Source organism: Eublepharis macularius, chromosome 9, assembly GCF_028583425.1.
Source record: "Eublepharis macularius isolate TG4126 chromosome 9, MPM_Emac_v1.0, whole genome shotgun sequence".
In the NCBI taxonomy this organism is placed as follows: Eukaryota; Metazoa; Chordata; class Lepidosauria; order Squamata; family Eublepharidae; genus Eublepharis; species Eublepharis macularius.
In genome coordinates, this window is record NC_072798.1 from 34,940,149 (window position 1) to 34,955,340 (window position 15,192).

Here is a 15,192-nt window from a genome sequence, read left to right on the forward strand (position 1 = left end):
TTTAGGTTTGTCCTGGAGTAGGCTGTTTCTGGGTACTAGTCTGGCCCTGTTGATTTGTTTCTTCACTTCATTTGGTGGGTACTGTAGTCCCAAAAATGCTTGTTGTAAATCTCTTAAGTGTGAGTCTCGGTCGAGAGCACTGGAGCAGATACGGTTGTAACGTAAGGCTTGGCTGTAGACAATAGACCGAGTGGTATGTTTAGGGTGGTAGCTGGAGGCATGTAGATATGAGTATCGGTCTGTTGGTTTCCGGTATAAGGTGGTATTTATTCGTCCATTATGTAGTTGTACAGTGGTGTCCAGGAAGTGTACGTGTTGTGTAGAGTGGTCCAGGCTTAGGTTGATAGTAGGGTGAAAGTTATTGAAGTCTTGATGAAATCTCTCAAGAGCTTCCTTCCCATGGGTCCAAATGATGAAGATGTCATCCAGGAATCTTAAGTATAGTAGTGGTTCCAGCGGATGGGAGCTGAGGAAGCGTTGTTCCAAGTCCGCCATGAATATGTTAGCATATTGTGGTGCCATGCGTGTGCCCATGGCTGTGCCATTAATCTGTAGATATAAGTTGTCACCAAATTCGAAGTAATTGTGAGTGAGTACGAAGTGACAAAGTTCAGTGGCGAGGTGTGCTGTGGTTTTGTCCAGGATAATATTCCGTATGGCTTGTAGTCCATCCACATGTGGGATATTGGTGTATAAAGCCTCCACATCCATGGTTGCTAGGATGGTGTCATCAGGTAGGTTGTCAATGGACTGTATTTTCCTGAGGAAGTCAGTGGTGTCCCGTAAATAGCTGGGTGTGCTGGTGGCATAGGGCCTGAGGATAGAGTCCATGTATCCTGAGACTCCTACCGTGATAGTGTCTCTTCCTGAGACGATGGGGCGCATTGTGGACCAGCTGCAAACGCATCTTCTGTACAGCTGAATGGACTTTCAGTTCTGGTCAGAAGACAGTATTGCTGTAGGCCATTGTAAGAAGCTCGGTAAACAATACATGAATGCTGGATCAGGAAAATATCTTGGGAGGGGGAATCCAAATTCGCCATACAAATAGGTTTACTTTTAAAGACCTTGTACAAACTTGCAGAAGGAAGCAGTTGTGTCATACGGAGAGACTGAAAATACCTCCACAAAGCACAGTAGCTCAAAATGCATCCAATGAGTTTTCTTTCGGATATTATGTTTTTTTTCGTAAATTGGTGTCTAATATACTAAAAAAAACTGCTCATTTATAAGGCCGGAATCATAAACAGATTATAGTTCAGATACTAACAAAGGACCAAAATCTGGGATCACTAACTTTCTTTGATGAGAGCAACGTCTGTCATGAAAAAATACCCAAGCTCCCCTCCCCCTCATCTCACCAAGTTTTGTTCTAACCCACAAATACGACATAGACCAGGAAGAGCACCAGAAATAAAAGTTAACTGCTAAGCAACACACAGAAAAATCCTATCAAATAAAGCTTTAAAAAAAAGCCAAGGGCACATCTTTTCACAATCTACTTTTGGGCATTCTAGGGCATGGACGTAGACTTTCCAATTTCCCGGGCGGGGGGAGCTGCTATGCTAATTCCTTAAAAGAACTGGGGCCCAGTGACATCATAGGGAGGGGGCTCTACTATATAAAGATGTGGGTCCATGAGGGACTTGGGGAGGAGCTCCCTACAAATTTAGAGGGGCCCAGGTACCTCTTGACACCTAACAATGCTCCTGTGCTGGGTCAAACCTAGGAAAAGGTGGGAGTTGGCCAGTGGTTGTATGGTATCTTAGTGATCTCCTGCCATGTCCTGTTTTTGATACTTTTAGGATCGTAACTTTAAGATCTACAAATATACATTCCTTGTGCATAGGACCAACTAATGGTCACAAATTTGACACTAAGAAAGGAAACACAGAAAAGCCTGTAGGGGAACATTTTAAAAGTTTTTCTGGATGTTCATTTACACGAGTCTTGTTTGTGCCTTATTCATAAGGGTAACTTAGTACTGAAATTTACTAAATTATGGCATCACAGATGCCTTCATTTGGTAAATACATGAAGTCTCTGAGCCAGGGCAGAATACAAAACATTGCACTGTGCATTGCTGTGCATTCAATTTCTGAGCAATGTACAGAGTTCAGACTAGTAACAATCTTTTCACTTCAAACTCGTATCTTAGAAGTAAGTAGAAGCACATTTTGAGACAATTCAGAACAGCACCCATAGCCATGACCCCAAAGAAAACTCAGTTATGCAATCTAGGATTTTAAGTTACATTGAATGTGTTTGTTCTAACTGAGTTCTTTGAATGAACTCATTAGCTATAACATTAATTTCCTGAGAGATTTGCTTATGTCCACGAAGAAGAGCCATTTGTTTGATCCTGTCTCATGCTTCTTATACAAAGGCATGGGAATGACCTTTCTGAGGTGCAGGAGGAAACAGGTATGATAAGCCTATTCTGAAAAGTTTAGCTAATTCTGGTAGTAGCTGATGCAGACATTTTCTTTGTCTGAATATTCTGGCCTGCATACATTAAACGTTATATTTTGGTCCTTGACAAATATGTGTGAATGTCTGCTGGGACAGGCTTGCCTGGCTTGTGCAGGCAGAGTGTAATCCCTGGAGCATCTAACTTTTTGTAATAGCATTTCAAATTTGCCAAAGTATTTTATAGCTTTTAATCCAAACAACCACCAGGCAAAGTAAGCCACAGTGCAATAATACTATTATATGCTTGAAACTAGTTCATGTTAGCTGTTGCTGCCTAGGTGATGAACAATTAATTGTCAATACACATCTACTTGACCAACTCTTTAGAGTACAGACATTTCTTTAAAAATGTTTAACAGGCTTGCTTGGACCATTAATTAACTTAAAAAAGGAACTGGTGCATCTGATGAAGAGAGCTGTGGTTCTTGAAAGCTTATGCAACAATAAAATTGGTTAGTCTTAAAGGTGCTTCTGAACTCTTTACTATCTACCAAAAGAATCCCCAAATCCTACAGCAATACATTTGCTGTAGTTTTGAAAGTGCTACTGAACTTTTTTTTCAGTTTCTTCTCTAAGCATTAGCTAGTTGGTTGCCCCTTTGAAACTGTACCATACTATTTAGGTAATAGCAAAACGAAGAGCATAAACCTGTACAGAGTGCAAATTCCTTGCTAATGTTCTCTCTGAGCTGCACACAGAAGAAAAGGAAATATTTAAAAGGCCATTGATCTGCATTCCCCCCCACCCAGTCTTGTTCATGCAGATGGGCTTTCTCATTGCTTCAGAGAGACAGCACCAAGGCTGCAATTTTAGGAATTGTCTGTTTCTTCAATAGATACTACCCCACCATTTAAAAATGGAATGGAAATTGAAAGAGGAGCTTAGGAGTGGCTGAAGCAGTCCCCCCACCCCACACCCCTGCACACACTACCATGAAAAAACTAACTGTTCTCAATCAGTGTTATATAGACCCATCCCACACCCAGCAAAAACACAGCAGCAGCAGCAAGCAAGCAAACAAAACGATTTTAACAAGGAAACATAGGGCCTACCCTTCCCCATTGTTTCATTTCCAAAATGCAATGTAATGATAGCATAACTGAAAAGTAAAATAAAATGGAGACTCACTTTTGCCCTGGTCCTTAACAGAGTAGCATAGATTACAGAAAAAACATGATGGGCGGTTGGAGCATGGTAGCTGGCGTGCGTGTGAGAGAGAAAGTAATAAACTTACACTTGCCTCAGGTTTAGAAAGGAAGTAAGAATTCTTTATTAGAGGAATTCCATACTTCGATAGGAAAGTGGAGAAATAGATTCCTATCTACCTAAGTCTAAGGATGGGCATGGATGGCAGGACAAGTCCTGCATCCATGATGCAAGTTGGAGAGAATAGGTAAAAGTATGACAAAGGGAGGAAGAAAAGGATATCATGAGGAGGAAGTCCTGAAATTAGCAATCTACACATCAAAGGATGGTTCAGGGCAGTAAAGGAGTTAAATAGTAAAAACATGCCCTAATTTTTCTATCTTTCTAACTCTCTGGTTTGTCCACCTCTGAAACCTGAGGAAAGGGAAAGCGTAAACTCCTCTTCATTTAACATTCCTCAAATGTAAATTGGAGCCAAGCAAGTATGTAGGGCCCAACAGAAGCCTTGCAGTCTGACTGTTGCTACATTGAAAGTGGGTGGAGCCAATCAGTGTTAAGGATTAAGCTACTTTGTGTGGGCCATAGCCACAGATCTTTTAAGGCAGTGTATAAATTCTTTTTTTAATAAAAATTTATCCTTAAACATAAAAGGTGAGCCATATTCCCGATGACTCGCCTTTTATGTGAAGAAGAATGGCCTGCCTCCCTTCCTTTCACTGCCACAATAGGCCAGTGGAGAGAAGGGCTTGCCCGCCTGTCAAGCAGCTGCCCCTGAATTAGGGTGGCCAAGCGGCCTGATAGGCGGGCATGCCTCCCTTCTCTTTGCCACTGGGATTGGCCAGTGGAGAGAAGGGCCCGCCCATCTGCCAAGTCTCTGGCAGGATGGATGGGCCACCTGGTAGCTCTTCCCCGTTGTGATCGGCTGGCACTGATGAGGTGTCAATGCCAGGCCCGACTGCCCTGCCCTCCCCCCACCCTGATCGGGGTGCTGGGAAGGGGCAATGCCAGGCCAGGCCACCTTGCCCTCCCGCCGCCCTGATCGGGGCACCTGGGAGGGAGCAATTCTAGGCTTACCCCCTTGCTCTCCCCACATCCAGATCAGAGCGCTGGAGAGGAGGCAATGCCAGGCCTGCCAACCCTACCCTCCTCCCGCCCAGATCGGGGTGCGCCGGAAGTGGTAATGCCTGGCCCGCCTGCTTTGTTGCTAGTTTTTTATAAATATAAACAGAACAGAAAAAAAATTAAAAACATTATCACAATTATAATTACATCAAAAGAAAAAGAAAATAAAGAGTAAACAATTTAATAAACAATTATATTGTAAACAGTAAATATTATATAATAGCAACCATTTTTACCGTGTCTTCTTGTAATAAAAGATTGTCATTTAATCTCCATTTCCCCCTTCTGTCTCTGTTTTGTTCCCAAGTTACTACTGATTGTGATCTGCAAAGGTTTTTGGTTGTATCTTTGCACTCTCTATATTAATAACTAAGGTTTTTGATATACAGCACATATCAATCTTTGAATATGTTTGGTGTCTGTCAAAAAAGAAAGTATCTAGTATTCAAATTTTTGATCCTCCAAGCATCTTCCAGTTGTAACATTTCCATATAATTAAACATATTTGGGGGAAGTTTGCCTTCTTTGGTTTTTTTCACCTTTCTTTTTTTAGATCCATTACTCCATTCACGTCTCTCCTTGAAAATCTAAAATGAATTGGAAAATATTTCCATAAAATTTTTCTCTTGCATTATTTGGGGCATATATTGTTGTGTGTAAATCTTGCCTTCGGGGAGCCTGATTTTCATAGTCATATATCTTCCTTCAGAGTCTCTTAATTCTTCTATACCATTTGTTTATATAAACCATGACTCCCTTTTTATTATAAATTCTAAATAAACACACAAATGCATACTAGTAAACAGGAACAAAGCCTCAAAGAATCATGGAAATTGTAATATGATAAAAGAGGAAGGGTGGACAATCCTGTGCTTCAGTTGCCATTGTAACTGAGTCACTCATGTGAGTTTGTCACTGGTTGCCTGGGGGGGCTCAGCCCCCTGGCCAAATCGGGGGGGGGCTCAAGCCTATGTTCTAGGGGGTGCAGCTGGCAAGTTACTGGTAGCTCACGAGGTGCCTATTTGTAGACCCCTGATCCAGACTGACTATTAAAGCTGGTTCAAATATACAGAAATAGTATGAACTGCACCAATTCATACTGCAGGTATAAAATTGCATGTTTGATCTTGGCTCTGGCAGTCTGCTGGATTTCTTTTGGTCAATCTTGATTCAACAGGAGCACTAGTACTTTACATGACCCCCAACTCAAGATAAGCAATTGACCCTTGTTCATTCCAGGACAGTCTGCAGCCCTTTATCTGAGCAGAGATTTATCTACTTTGCTTCTCTCAGGCCCTGATGGCCTTGGCAAATAAAACCTGTCTTGTGCCTATTTCCCTTCTTTACCACCCCTTACCATCTTGTCTAGTCTCTCTTTGCCTGCTTCTGGCTTGTCTGTCCTCACCTTTACCTTTAGGTGAGATGAGAATCAAAGTGGTGTAGGGTCTAGTCTGTCAGACTAGGATCTGGGAGGCCCAGGTCTGAATCTCTACTCTGCCATGGAAACTTACTGGGTGAGCTGGGGTTTATACTCTCACAGGGTTGTAGAGAGTATAAAATGGAGATGAAGCAAACAATATAAGTCTCTTTTTGAGGAGAAAACTAGGCTATAAATGAAATAATTTTTTTTTTTTTTGCAAAGATGGAATCTGTTCCAAAGAGTGCTTGGTTGCCCCGCCCTTTCTTTAGCTTACACAGACCTCGTCAACTTTTTTCTGTGCCTTTAGAAGCTACTACCACTGGCCAGTCCAAGCTGGAACCATAAGCATGAATCACCTATGGTAGTACTGTCAGCAGAAGCACTACTCTGAGGACAGATACTTTGATCCCATGGAAAATGTGTTAACAACCATACATTTCTGCATTGAACATATCTGGTCAGACCCTTACTACACAAGGAAATGCTGATATGGTAATTTCTGTTTACAGGAATTCTATGCCATTTGTGGTTTTATAACTGTGTGTACAATACTGAATTTAGAGATCTTGGGAGAACACAGTGAATTGCCGGAGCTGAGAGTTTGAAGGAAAGCCTTCAGCTCTCTAGCATTTTTGCTAGAAAACAAACACTGAAAAACAGGATCTTTAAATCAAAAAATCATGTGTGATGTGATATGCAGCCTAGCTTAAGTGCAAACAGAACTACCCTTATCCAGAGCTATCTTTTTATTGAATTTGCCATTATAAGAAATGAGGAGGGGAAGGTGTGGTGTGGTAGGGTAAAGTCCGTAACGGGGGTTTGATGAGCTGCTATGACGCCACTATTTCCTGTGTCATCAGAGTCAGCTTACTGCCACATAAGATGCATGACTAATACAACTGGAAAAGCATAACTTTGGCAACGGCATTTGGCTTTCTTCTGTGTTCCTTAAGCTTTGGTTCCTGTGCTCCCCAAGGAAGGAAATGTGTCATCTGTGATCTTTATACTTGATCTCCCTGTTCTACATCTTTAATTATCAGTGGTTGTCCTGCCATAAACTGTTAGGCAGCCCACTTGTTAATATCTTGAGCAGAGTAATTTTGAAGATGTCAGCATTTAAAGTGTCACTCAGAAACAGTGGCTGCAGTAGAACGATTTCAAAGTAAATGATTGTAGCCATAAGGTTCAATCCTGAGTACTGTCAGTGGAAGGAACGTGGAGCTTTACTATACTCCCCTCCCTCCAGCAGACCATTCCAACCCCCAGAAAGTAGATTATTGGTGTTGTGAGATCTGCACAGACTAATGTGACTTAGTAAGGGTTGGAGGCTACAGCAGACGGGGCAGATGGTGAAATTGCTCTTTGTTTCTTTTTTGTCAGTGGAGTTGCACTGTTGGAGATGGCAATTGCACCTGCTGGCCTGTGCGGCTGTTGCACGACATGGGTCCTCCTACTCCCACAACCAAATAATCTACTTTCGGGGGGGGAGGGTTGGAGAGGAATCCTGGAAGAAAGCAAAGATCTGCGTTCTTTCATCTGACATAAGTTCTGAAAGAAAGATGACACTGAATGTAAGATGACCACCCTAAAAGAAAGTTATATACTTTTTTAAAAGTATTGTACATACCTGTAATTTGTATATGAATATAAGATGACCACCTATTTTTCTTGTTGACCTTCCTAGGAGAATACCTATCTACCTGAAAGGAACACTAGGTTATATCTCAGTAGCATAAATACATAAGAAGAATCCTGCTGAATCAGGCCAGAAGTCCATCTACTCTATCATATTGTTCCACACAGCAACCAAACAGTTGCCTTGAAGGGCCAGCCAGCAAGCATATGTTGCATATATTGACTGCTAGAAAGTCTTTGATTCACTGTGCTGCAGTCAACTCTCCAGGTTCTCAAACAGAAGTCTTTCACTACACCTGCTACCTGATCCTTTTTAATTGGAGGTGCTGGGGATTGAACCTGGGACCTTCTGCATGTGAAGCTGATGCTCTACCACCAAGCCACAGCCCCTTCCCTTGCTACTTCAAGGACTCCAGGATTATAAAATATCCCACTATTACACTACTGCTAGATTATTTAAAATAGATTAATATAAAGCTAGGCAACATAAATATTCGGACCAAGAGCAGCATTTATCAGGGGGTCTCCCAGTGATCCCAGCATCATTTGGTCTAGCTCTTGCACTGCTCTCAGTTTTATTAAAGGGGTCTAGCACTCGTGGTAACTGTTCCAAAAGAGAGACAGAGAGAACCAGAATCATACACTTTTTATACATGGATCTTCTGAATTTCTAGTTAGACTTGACAGCATTACAACAACCACAACAAAATCACTGAGGTTCTAAATGTGAGTTTAATTTAATTGTTTTAACTGATAGTCCACCTTTCTTGCTGAGACTCAGGGTAGATTACAGACAGCCTAACTAAAACAACCAATGAACTATGCAATATGAATGAGATTACAGAATTAGAGACTAATGCAAACAACAAAGGCAAGCTATATATTATAAAGCTGCCCTTTCTGGACGCTTCCATTCTACTACAGTTCTAGTCTCTTTTTAAATGCCCTCTTTAATGTTACTGTTCTGCACATCATGTGGAATGATAGAAGTGTGGGATCCTTCCTGACTTCCTCGGGTTGGCTGTTTCACAAGGTGGAAGCCTCCACAAGAATGCACATGAATGGGTAAGCTGCCAATCTTCCCCATTTATGGAGTGTCATTTTGGAAGGCTTTGCTTTAGATAGCTTCACTTGAATGAGCAAAGTGGTTGCCACAGAGCCTAGCAGGAGAGGTAACCCTGCAGGTATTTGGGTTCAAGGCCATGAAAGGCTTAGTAGGTGAGAACTAGAACCTTGAATTGTACTTTGTAACTGATCAATAACCAATAGAGTGTCTGCAGATTTAAGTGTGACATGCGTTCTGTCTGGTGCTTGATAATAACCAGGCAATGGTGTTCTGTGCTAAATGGAGTTTTCGAGTTGTCATTAAAGGCAGACTTATGTAGAGACCATTATGATCATCTAGTCTCAAGATAACCATAGCATGGATCCACATGACCAGATCAATTGAATAAAGGTAGGGTATCTGAAAAAATATGCAGTTCTCTATATAATTAAAATGAAGATCCTCCACACCTGATAAAACTCATACATTACCTACATTTGATAGTTATTCCAATCAGTCAATCAACTAAATAAAATATTCAAATCCTCTTACTGAGATGTCTGTAGATAGAGATTCCTCTAGTTACTGAAAACTAAGTTTATAGTTAAGAATAAAATGAATACAATTAATATGTAGAAAATTCCAACTTCGACTTACTCTATGAATATAATCAGTACTTCTTTAGTTTTTGAAAAAGGTACCCAGTACTCATCGATATGGTTGCACTGATTTCCAACAATTTCCCCCTCAAGACTTGGGAAATCCACATACACACCCTCAAGATGCCAGTACTCAGTGCTGCTGCTATCGCTACAAAAGCAGCCCTAGATATAATTAAAAGATCTGTTTCTAACTGGAATGAATGTAGCTGATGAATTGGCTAAACCTAGAGTCAAGCTAAGATGGCCACTTCTATACTAGAGTTTATATTGATGTAGCTACTTGAGATTCCATGCTCCCTTTAAAGGAATAATGCCACTAGAGAAAATGTAGCAACTAGAGATGGGCACGAACCAAAATAAAGCACGAACCAGGCCGGTTCATGGTTCGCGAGCCACAGTTCATCAGATCCCATTTCTGACGAACTGCCACGAACTTTTAGGCTGGTTCATTTGGTTCATTTTTTGGTTCGTCACTGCAGGCAGCCTGATGCCAATCAATCAGTTTCCTAGGCATCAGGGGATGGACTTTCTGCAGACCTTCTGCTGACCCGGAAGTGATGGTTTTCTGACCCGGATGTGATGTTTTCACGAACCAAATGAACCGGTTTGCGAACCAGGGGCAGGTTCGTGAACATTCGTGGTTCATTAAATTTGACGAACCATGAACTATATGGTTTGGGTTTTTTCTGGTTCGTGCCCATCTCTAGTAGCAACATGACAGTCACTCCCAGAGTCCCCAACAACACCATCACTATCACAGTATTGCTTGGCAACAATGCCCTTAAATTAGCCATGCATGGGAAGCATTAATCATGTGGCAGTGGTGGAATATCATGACACCCTTGAACCTATCCCATATCTTTGCCTACACACATTTCACAAGTGTGTCTGTCAGGAAAATGCCACCATATCACAGCCAAATATCCCATATCCTATAAATGCATACCCAGTGGTTACAGCAAATTGTGGAATTTCCTCCCTACTCACGTTTGCCAGGCGCCTATGATGAAATCTTTAGGCACTAGATTTAATTGTAAGGCACTTTGTTATTTTAAAGGAACAGCAGGAACTCTTTTACTTCTTAGATAACCTGGGTTCTTTTTATGTCTCACAAAATAGTAGTTACACACTGTATGGTTGCCAACCTCCAGGTGGGGTTCGGAGTGCTCCCCAAATTATAAATGATCTCCACCCTACAGCGATCAGCTACCCCAGAGAAAATGGCAACTTCAGAGGGTGGACTCTGGCGTCACATCTCTGCTGAGTTCCCTCCCCAGGTTTTGTTCCCAAATCTCCAGGAATTTCCCAACTTGGAGCTGGCAACTCTACCTGGAGGCCACAGGTCATCCTTCTCATTTTGTGACTTTTTCTGTTCCTGTGAACCTTGAGGTAGTTTTTTATTAGCCCTCTTTTTCCTGCCCACAGCTTTAAGGAAGTCAGAGTGCAGGATTGGCCCTTGCTGTTTTGGAGGGAAATAGCAACCAATCACGAATCAGGGATCTGAGCATAATAGATAAAACCCTCCTCCTTAGAGCTTTGTCTGCAACTGGGACTGGTAAGTAGATGATATCTGTGCCCCCAAGCTGGGGAGGCATGAGTCAGGCCAGCCTGGTTTAGACAAGGACAGTTAAGGTCAGTTGTCGTACTCCTTTGTGGAGACCTTCCATTGGTTTGTCCTTGTTTGGTAACCTCATCCCTAATCAAGTGCTTGGGTTTTGGTAGGTAAAGGAAATTTGTTAATAAAAGCTTTTCAGACATTACTGGTGGTTTATGCCGCAGGCTCAGTGGCTTCAAGTGGAGGAGTGAGGAATCAAACCTGGTTCTCCAGATTAGAGTCCTGCCCCTCTTACCACTACATCAAATGTTTTGCAAAGGAAAAGGACAGAAGCCGCTTAGACAAGGATGCCTGCATTTACTTGTTCGCCAGCTGAGAGTCATCCTTAAAAACTCTCCTCCATCTGAATTCACATCCTTAGTATCCTGCTGCAGAATACTTGCATTATTCACCTGCTCTTTCAGCTTTGTTGCTGACCTGGGCTACTTGTTTGGGCAAAAAGTTCTTCCTTTCACCAGGGTCCCCATCCCCAAGGTTTTGCACTTGAGTGCCTGTCCTTCTCTGGATATGGGGGCAGAATGAGTTGGCCTCATGCAACACACCTTGATATTTGAGCTGTGATCTCTTGCTGGGGCTTATATATTCTGGTCCTGTGCTATGGTTGGTTCCTGGGTTAGTCGGAACTAATGTGATGGGGCTGGTGGAACTCAGGGCAGGGTGTCCGGCTCATAATCGACAATAACATGAGTGGTTCTCTTGGTACTATAGAACATTATGCCACATCTAGGGTCAGCTTTGTGGCTGGTTCCTCCCACTCCAGAGGCTATCAGTACTAAATGATTCTCATTTCCATATTATTTATCTGTAGGGGCCCCTGGAGTGGAAGGAACTGGCCACAGAGTTGACCCTAGCTGTGGCATAATGTTCTATAGTACCAACAGAACCACTCAAGCTATTGTCAGTCATGAGCCAGACACCCTGCCCTGAGTTCCACCAGCCCTATCACATTAGTTCTGACTAACCTAGGAACCAACCAGTTTGATGTAGTGGTTAAGAGTGCGGGACTCTAATCTAGAGAACTGGGTTTGATTCCCCACCCCTCCACTTGAAGCCAGCTGGGTGACCTTGAGTCAGCCACAGCTTCTAGCTCTCTCAGCTCCACCCACCTCACAGGATGTTTTGTTGTGGGGATAATGGCATAGTTTGTAAACCACTCTGAGTGGGTAAGTCATCCTGAAGGGTGGTATACAAATCGAATATTATTATTGTTATTATGTGTGAATCACATGAGATGATCCATCCAGACTGTCCAGGTACAGTAAGTGGGAAAAGAGCAAGTGCCAGTTATTGTACTGGTCACCTTACATCTTACCCTTCCACCAGAAACTAAAGGCAGCTTATGTTGCTTTGTCCTCATGACAAATCCCTACACAAGAGGATAGACTGAAAAGCAGTAACGTCTCTAAGACCACTCAAGGTGCAATAGGGCCGATCTCACTCCTATGTGCAGTCAGTGCTCTATTCAGTGTAGCACATGCCTTATGTAGCTCATCCAGGGAGTGGAGTGGCTGGGTCTGGAAAGTAAGAGAAGCAGAAGAGCAGCTTTTTAAATTTTTATCGTATTTGAAATATAATAGATACCTCAGTATTAACAACACATTTGGTTGTGGCTGCAGTCCTATCCTGTGAATTATTCAACTAAAGTGTGAGTCTATCCCTCAGAGATGTCTACAAAAAGGCCATTTCTTCATAGGTTGTTTGCCTTGGGTTTGATGCTGTTCGGAAAGTGTATTTCTTCCCCTGCTTCCGCACAACATTGTGGTACATTTGTGTACCTCCTAGGCTTTCCCTGGCTTTTGTTCAATCTTTCCATTACAGAAGTGACCGTAAAGATTCTTTTGCTGAGAGGGATGCAATCTAAGGAATGTTCAGTTCTATTTCTCAATTGTTCGTTTAACTTTGAAACCTGACAGTTAATTCTTTAGCTTAGACAACAGTTAGGAAAATAAAGTTATCCAGTCTTCCATTCTGAATTCTCACTATCCTGTAACATTTCATTGGCACATATTTTTGTATCCAGACATCATGTCCAAATTGCAGAGCTTTTGCCAAAAACTGCCAGACAGGAAAGCTTTTTTTAAAAAAAAATCTTTTAAAATATCTCTTAAACCTACATAGGATGGAATACACCCAAAGGGACCATACATACAATTTCTGTCTGAAATATCAAGGTCAAATTATTGTTCCTGTCTTCTTTATTAGATTTCATTACCGAACAAGGAATACTTGCAACAATTCAGTTAAGGTGGCCCACAGATTAGCTCTTACCCATTTCAGGAGACTGCAATTTTTTCCCCTTCTCCCAAGCACAACTGTTATGGTGAGAACTGTGAGTAAAGGGGCTGTGCTTGCATCGGTCATTTCACTGAATGGTCCTTAAGCCACTGTTGTCCATGATGACTGACAGTAGCATCACCCATCCCTCTTCCCCTTACCTTCACCACTTTGAATGGCTTACCCAGGAAAACTGCATGCTTAATTTACAAATGTGTGGTGTTTCCACTCTGTGTTCAGCATTAGAGAGCACATCTACAAAATATTTTTTTTAATTAAAAAAAACTTATTTAGCTCTAGCTACAAGAGTTGTCCCACCTCCTCCTTTTATTTGGGGACAGGGATCTAGCACCACAGTGGCTAGCACTGCTTTACTGCTCACCATTACAGTTTCACATAATTTCATCCAGAACCCCTTCTCACAACCACCTTCATCCCACATGGCTTTTGTCCATGCAGATCCTGTGGCCCTCAACATAGCATTTTTAAGTGGTCAGAAGAGACTTTTCTCCATTTAAGTTCAAACCTTATTTATGAAGTGTGGGGCTTTTAATGGAAATAACCTTACACTGCTCTTGATTGATACCAGGAAGGGCCCTGGTTCATCTCTTACCTCAGGCAATAACTTGCTGTGGGGCCCCTGCTGAGCTGCTTCCCATAGGCTTTTAGCTGCTCCTGAGAGGGTTTGTGTACTTCTGCACCAGCACAATCAGAATGCAGCACACCTAGACTGGAGGCACACTTGTCAGGCAGCTGCGACAGGTGTTGATTTCCTAAGTGCGTACCTCTGGGCAAATCTGGACTTGCCTCTGCATGAGTGAACTAACACACAGCCATCCATCAGCAGTGTACAAGTAATGTATATGTTAGAGTAGGAATCAGTTGAGAAGTAGTGGTATGTGAAGTCTTTCAAAGAACAATCTTATAGAGCTCTCAAACATCAATGTAAGGAATTGCCTATGAGCTGTTAGAATGAAAATATTCTAACTGGCCAGGCAACAACTTCCACAGGAAACCAGCTCTTGGGTTTTTCACACTGCACTGGCTGTTAATAGGGGGGGGAAGTGTTCTTCTAAGTTGTGCCCCCTACAACAGTTATAAGCAACCCTATTTCCACTTAGCCACTATCCGCTCTGCAACACTATAGCGCACTAATACAGCCCAGCAAGCAAAATGTAAATACACTTATCCTTCATCATGGTACCGTTCATATTTACACTGCACCCCCCCTTTATTTGGTAAGTAAAAAGATTAGAGGAAGCCCTTTTACTCTGTCAAACCTTCTAGAGACTTCAGAGCCAGGGCAGAATTAATCTACAACTGCTGACAGAGGAAAACCCAGATCCTCAAAGGCAGAAATCTTGCTTGCATTGGAAACGCATTTTCTTCTGCCTTTTGATCTATAGTTGAGCACACGTCTTAGTTAATCAACAGCTTTGTCTTAGTTCAGTTATTCCAACTGAATTCTAAACTATGTGCACAGATGGGGACATCTTAATAGAATTACAAGTTGATTGCCTTCACGATACAGAAAAGAGAGGGAGGGAGCAAGAAGAACTTGGCTTCAATATTTATTTCTGAGTGTACAGTATCTTGTCCATGATTCAGTTAGATGCTTGATATCCTTTAGGCTTTGCTTGATATCCTTTAGTCCAGTTGCATCCATAAGCATCACAAAGGCAAATGTCATAAAACCACCAAACACGTCATTTGCATTGCAAGTGGTGCTATGTATTCACTCAGCCGCACCGTCTGGAACTTCAAAATCCAGTCGTTTAGTCTACTTTAGGCAAATGGGACC